Raw genomic sequence first — 6,231 nt, forward strand, 5'->3', positions numbered from 1 at the left:
TTATATTATATACTTTTAAAGTATATATGATATAAGAAATGCTAAGAAGCCCAGACAGGATAAATACAAAGAAAACCATACCCACACTTCTGGCACTTCAGAGTAAAACTGTCAAAAGACAAAGGCAAAGAAAAAATCTTAAAAAACAGTCAGAGAAAAAAAGGAATACTACCTTCAAAGTAGTAATAATAACAATAACTGACTTCTCTATGGAAACAATGGAGGCCAGAACAAGAAGGTAAGTAGGAAAGTATATATATATATATATATATATATATATATATATATATATATATATATATATATATATACACACACACTACTTTATATATAATACTTGTTAAATCATCAAAATAACCCTATAAGGTAGCTACTGTTATTATGACCATTTTAGTGATGAGAAAAGTGAGGCTCAAAAAAAGTTAATACCTTGTTCATGATCACAGGACAAGTAAATGATGGAACTGAGATTTGAATCCTGGAGTTCTGGCTCCAAAGTCCATGCTCTTTGTATTGCTTCTGGATATGGTGGATTAGCTTGTATCAGACCAACTTCTTCACCAACCACAACTAGGAAAGCAAGTTTGAACAAAAAGAAAAGTTACCAGGGCACTGAAGACTTGAGAGGCCAAGATCACTAAGATAAAAGAAGTACATTGTGTGAACCTGATATCTGGTCACATTCTTCCCCTGCAGGCATTTGTAGATTTGTAAACCAACATCTGAGGGGCCCAGGTACTGAGTAGATATTCAGCAGTGTCCTGGGACTGAGGATTTTAAAAATGAGTTCTGGGATGCCAAAACATAGGAAATTTAGCAAACATCTCCAGCTTTCAGCTGGGACACCTGACAAGTTATAGCCTAAAACTAAGGGCTAACCTTACTTCTAGGATATGTTAAGAGATGAGCCATCAAAAGAGCTGAAACCCAGATTTAAACCATCTCAATCTAGATTAAGATGATCTAACCCTGACCTGAAGTAAAAGCAAACCCTCTCTGAAGGAAGATAACATTCAAGCTCAAATTTCCACCATAATGTTTTATCCACAATGTCCATCATTCAATCAAAAGTTACCAGACTTACCAGGAGACAAAACCAAGTGACCAAAAACCAGAGAAAGACCAAATAATAAAAACAGACTTACAGGTAATTCATATATGAGAATTAGCAGAAACAATTTTAAATGAACTATCATCAATACATTTAAGAAAACAAATTACAAGTAGAAAATTTTCAGTAGAGAACTAGAATCTATCCAAAAAATCAAATAGAAATTTTAAAACTGGAAAATATAATGAATGAAATTAAGAACTGGATAGACGGGTTTAACCACAAAGTAAACACAGCTGAAGAGAGGACTAGAAAACTAGCTAATAATAGGACTGAAGCAAAGGGAGAAAAAATAGAAAATACAGAAAGGAAATGAAAGATGAACAAAGTGAAAAGGCACAAAATATGTGTAATTTTCTCATAAGGGGAGAAGAGAGAAAACAGAGCAAAAACAATATTTGAAGAGATTGATTATTGACTAAGAATTTTTCAAAAGAAACAAAAAAACACAAGCTATGTATTTAAGAAATGTTAAGCCTAGGCAGGGTAAATACTAAGAAAACTACATCCACACCTTTGGCACATCAAAGTAAAACTGCTGAAAGACAAGGCAAAGAAAAACCCTAAAAAACAGAGAGAAAAAGGACTATTATCTTCAAAGTAGTAACAATAGCAGCAACTGATTTCTCTATAGAAATAATCGAGGCCAGAACAACAAAGGATATCTTCAAAGTTTTGAAAGAAAATAATTGTCAACTTAGAATAATACATCTTGCAAAAAATATTCCTTAAAAATAAATGAAAATAAGACATTTTCAGACAAAAATTAAAATATTTAACCAACAGACCAACATCAAAAAAAAAAGATCTAAAGAAAGTCCTACAAAAAGGAAAACAATCCCAGATGAAATCGAAGATATTCAGGAAGGAATGAAGAGCAACAGAAAGGGTCAAAATGTATGTAAAACTATAATGATTACATTGTCTATATAGAAAACTCCAAATAATCTACAAAAAAACGCTCCTACGGACTTCCCTGGTGGTGCAGCGGTTAAGAATCTGCCTGCCAATGCAGGGGACAAGGGTTCAATCCCTGATCTGGGAAGATCCCACATGCCGTGGAGCAACTAAGCCCATGTGCCACAACTACTGATCCTGTGCTCTAGAGGCCAAGAGCCACAGCTACTGAGCCCACGTGCCACAACTGTTGAAGTCCGTGCACCTAGAGCCCATGCTCCACAACAAGAGAGGCCAATGCAATGAGAAGCCCATGCACCGCAACGAAAAGTGGCCTCTGCTCACCACAACTAGAGAAAGCCCGTGCAGCAACAAGGACCCAATGCAGCCAAAAATAAATAAATAAATAAGAGTGAACTTTAAGAAAAAAGCTCCTAGAACTAATACGTGAGTTTAACAAAGGTACAGGATACAAGGTCGATATACAAAATTTTATTGTATTTCTATATATCAGCAATGAACATTGGATTCAAAATTTTAAAAACAATACAATTTACAATAGCACCCCAAAAATGAAAGACTTAGTTATAAATCTAACAGATATGTGCAGGATCTGTGTGTTGAAAACTACAAAATATTGATGAAAGAAATCAAAGACCTAAATAAATAAAAAGATAATCCATGTTTATGGATTGGAAGAATCAAATTGGTAAGATAACAATCCCCCCCATTGATCTATACATTCAATGCAATCCCAATCAAAATCTCAGTATACTTTTTTGAATCATTACTGACCAGCTGATTCTAAAATGTATGAGACAAGGGCAAAGGATCTAGAATGACAATTTTGAAAAGGAAGACAAATGTTGAAGGAATTAAACTACCTAAATTCAAAGCTTAAAAAAGTATGGTAATCAAGATAGTGTGGCATTAGCAGAAAAGACAGACATATAGCTCAATGGAACAAAACAACCAAGATACACTCAACTGATTTTTTTAAAATTTATTTTATTTCTTTATTTTTGGCTGCGTTGGGTCTTCATTGCTGCATGTGGGCTTTCTCTAGTTGCGGTGAGTGGGGGATACTCTTCACTGGGGTGTGCAGGCTTCTCATTGTGGTGGCTTCTCTTGTTGCAGAGCATGGACTCTAGGTGCACGGGCTTCAGTAGTTGCAGCTTGCGGGCTCCAGAGCGTAGGTTCAGTAGTTGTGGCACACAGGCTTAGTTGCTCCGTGGCATGGGGGACCTTCCCAGACCAAGGCTCGAACCTGAGTCCCCTGCATTGGCAAGAGGATCCTTAACCACTGCGCCACCAGAGAAGCCCTCAACTGATTTTTAACAAGGGTCAAAGGCAATTCAATGGAGAAAGGATAGTTATTTCGATAAGTGGTGTTGGAATAATTAGATGCCCATATGCAAAAAAAAAAAAGAAAGAAAAAAAGAAACTCAACCCATGCCTCACACCTTATATAAAAACTAACTCAACCACTCCTAAGTATATATGCAAGATAACTGAAAGTATGTGTTCACACACAAACTTGTACATGAATGTTCATAGCAGCATTATTCATAATAGCCAAAACAATCCAAATGTCCACTGAACGATGAATGGATAATATGTATGTATTTATACAATGGAACACTATTCAGCAATAAAAAGGGATAAAATACCAATATATGCTACAAAATGGATGAAACTTGAGAACAATATTCTAAGTGAAAGAATCTATAGAGGCAAAAAGTAGATTAGTGGTTGCCTAAGGCTGGGAGAGGGGCAAGGGGCAGTGATTGCTAATGAGTTCTGGAGTTTCTTTTTCAGATGATGAAATGCTCTGGAATTAGACAGTGGTGATGGCTGCATAACCTTGTGAATATACTAAAAACCACTGAATTGTACACTTTCAAAGGGTGAATTTTCTGGTATGTGAATTATATCTCAATAAAATAAAATGTTTTTTTAAATTAACTCAAAATGGATCATAAACCTAAATGTATAATGTGAAACTACAAAACTTCTAGTAGAAATACATGAGAAAATCTGCATGACCCTATATTAGGTAAAGAATTTCTAGACACTCAAAGCACAATCCACAAAAGCATGATCCATGAAAGAAAAATGATAATTTGAACTTTATTAAAATTAAAAATTCTTGCTTTGCAAAAGACACTGATAAGAGAATTCAAAAGCAAGCCACAGACTGGAAGAAAATATATGCAAATCATATTTCTGACAAAGACTTGTATACAGAACATATAAATAACTCTAAAAGCTGAACAATAAAAAAAAAAAAACAAGGAACCCAATATCTAACTTGCCAAAAGTTCCAAACACACACTCCACCAAAGAAGATGTATGGGTGGCAAATAAGCACATTAAAACCTGCTCAGCATAATTAGTCATTAGGGATAACCAAATTAAAACTACCATGAGGGCTTCCCTGGTGGCACAGTGGTTGAGAGTCCGCCTGCCGATGCAGGGGACGCGGGTTTGTGCCCCGGTTCGGGGGGATCCCACGTGCCGCGGTGCGGCTGGGCCCGTAAGCCATGGCCGTTGGGCCTGCGCGTCCGGAGCCTGTGCTCCACAGAGGGAGAGGCCGCAGCTGTGAGAGGCCCGCGTACCGCAAAACAAACAAACAAACAAACAAAAAACTACCATGAGATACTACCACATACCTACTAGAACGGCTAAAACTAAAAAGACTGATAATACCAAGTAGTGATGAGGATGTGGAGTAACTGGAAGCCTCAAATGTTGCTGATGGAGATGCAAATTGTTTGAAAAACAATTTGGCAGTTTCTTAAAAAATTAAACATACATATAACCATATGACCCAGCAATCCTACTACTAGGTATTTATCCAAGAGGAATAAAAATGTATGCTTATGATAAATTAATGTTTATAGGAACTTTATTCATAATTGCCCCAAACTGGAAGCCACTCAGATGTCTTTCAACTAGCAAATGGATAAAGTATAGTACAACTATACAATAGAATACTACTCATCAATAAAAAGAAACAATCTATTGATTCACACAATAACATGTATGAATCCTATATGTATATTGCTAAGTGAAAGAAGTCAGACCCAGAAGGCTACATATATCTCTAGGGGTTGGAGGTGGGAACAGAGTAGACTATAAGGGGACAGCACAAAGGAATTTAGGGATGACAGACTGTTCTATATCAAGAGGTTTTGGTGGTGGCTCTGTGCCACCCTGAGAGTCACCAAATGACTCGTGCATTTGACAAAACCCATAAAACAATACAAAACAAAAAATAAAGTTTACTATATTTAAACTTTAAAAAAAATCAACCAAGATATGGAGAGAACCCCAAATGAAATGCAAACTGTTAACTGTAACAAATGAAAAAATGAGTATTGTTTCTACAGAAAAATAATAATATCATGTAAGGTGTAAAATATATGTAGAATTAAAACATATGAAAATAATAGCATAAAAATTGGAGGTAGGAAATGGAATTAAAGTATTCTAAAGTCCTTGAATGATATGAAAAGTGCTAAAAGTACTATTTTATATTAGACTTTAATAAGTCAAAGATATATGTTGAATGCTCTAAGGTAACTACTAAAATAATAGAAGAATTTATAATTAACAAGATAAGAGAGGGAAGAAATGGAATAATAAACATATTTGTTTAATTGAAAAGAAGTCAAGAAGTGAGAGAAAAAAAGGAATATAGAATATGTGGGATAAATACTGAATAAATAAAATAGTAGATGTAAACCCAAATATATTTGTAGTTATATTAAATGTAAGTGAACAAGATACTCCAATTAAAAGACAAAAATTGTAATATTATATTACATAAAAACAATTGCATACGTTGTTTACAAGAGACATCCTTTAAAAATAAAGATACAGAAAAATTTTTAAGTAGAAGAATAGGGGGGAGTTCTATGTAAACACTAACGAAAAGAGAGATGGTGTCACTATACTAAAATCAGACAAAACAGACTTTAAAGCAAAAAGCATCACAAGAAATTAAGAGAGACTTCATAGTGATTAAAAGCACAATCAACCAATAGGATTGAATAATTCTAAATGTATATGCATGAAATAATATAGTCTCAAAATATATAAAACAGAAATTGACAGACCTAAAAGGAGAAATAGAGACTTCCCAATCATGACGGATTATTTTAACATATCTCCCTTAGTATTTGACAGAATATACCAATAATGATATAGTTTTTTTTCTA

The sequence above is a fragment of the Stenella coeruleoalba genome, assembly GCF_951394435.1.
Source record: "Stenella coeruleoalba genome assembly, chromosome: 16".
Classification (NCBI taxonomy): Eukaryota; Metazoa; Chordata; class Mammalia; order Artiodactyla; family Delphinidae; genus Stenella; species Stenella coeruleoalba.